Source organism: Penaeus monodon, chromosome 23, assembly GCF_015228065.2.
Source record: "Penaeus monodon isolate SGIC_2016 chromosome 23, NSTDA_Pmon_1, whole genome shotgun sequence".
Classification (NCBI taxonomy): Eukaryota; Metazoa; Arthropoda; class Malacostraca; order Decapoda; family Penaeidae; genus Penaeus; species Penaeus monodon.
The window spans coordinates 20,495,619-20,496,824 of record NC_051408.1 but is presented as its reverse complement, the minus strand read 5'-3'; the positions used below and the strand labels follow the sequence as shown (position 1 = coordinate 20,496,824).

Below are 1,206 nucleotides of genomic sequence, written 5' to 3'. Positions count from 1 at the left end.
AAACATCATTGATAATGATTTATATAAAATAGCATTTATGAATCATAGATACTAATGATTATAATATAGTTAATGGTTTTAACATTGAGAATATTGTTTTTGACAGAATACAGAATGTAAATGATGGTTTTATATATCAATACGTCAAAATCATTATTAATGGTATTATGATACCAATGATAACAGTAATGATAATTACTCGTAGTAATATTCTGCAGAAAAGTGCATACTACTTAATGCTAAAGGGAACACTTTGCTCTAAAATGCAAGCTAAGTCTTGAATTCACTATAATATATAAGTAGTTTCATTATTTAAACCCAGCTGTGTATATCGGAATACGACTGAAATGTAAACTTGATAAAAATGGCATTGGCTTAAGAATTGAAATCCTCAAATTCAACAATACACAATTACACACATGAAAAAATAGAAAGAGAAAAAAATACCCACCAAATTTGCAGCCACAAGACAGTGTGTTTCGCCCAACCGCGAGCTGGACGCCATAACACGAACTTCACAGCCTAACCACGCCTTCTCCCCCTCCTCTCCCCCCCTCCCCCACCTGCCGTGACCCAAAAGTCTACGTGAAGGAGACGACGGCGATGTCGCAAGGGAAAGGGATCACAGCGCTGTAGATTTGGGGGATTAATTTTTTTCTTTTCCTTTTCCTTTTGGGGGAGGCGTCTTTTTTCTCGCACGTGTATGTAAAATATTTTTAATCAAAGCATGATTTTTGTTTCATAATCAATTTGTATTATTTTTTTTTCCAACAAGTGGATAAGGTTAGGTATTTATTTCCTTTCTTGTAAAGGGATGCACATGTGTCTGTAAGAGAGAGACCAAAATACAAGATATTCATTAGAATAGCAACAAAAGCCTTGAAAAAGCTCCGGCCTGCCTCCAGCACACGGAAAAGCAAGGAAATTGTTATCCCCCATGACGTCACTGGAAGATATTGATTAGGTGAAAATAAACGTGGATATGCTGGCACCAACATAACTTCATTTCATCTGCAAAGGACAACATATTTACATAAAGATGTGTGCCCCAGAGTCAAGGTTTTAATGAGCATTTACCTTCACATTAATATGTTCACTGATTAAAAATGACGTAGGCTACAAATCTAAATTTAATCATATTTTGAAAGCTAGACTCAAGATGTATTCTTACTTATAGTTTTTTTTTCATGTGTCTTTTGCACAGTA

General features: G+C 34.9%; 1 protein-coding gene across 1 annotated transcript in view; it reads left to right on the top strand.

Moving 5' to 3' along the window:
* Nucleotides 1-1,206, top strand: part of LOC119587889 — a 12,027-nt gene that overhangs the window by 1,562 nt on the left and 9,259 nt on the right. The gene's annotated exons all lie outside the window — the stretch shown is intronic.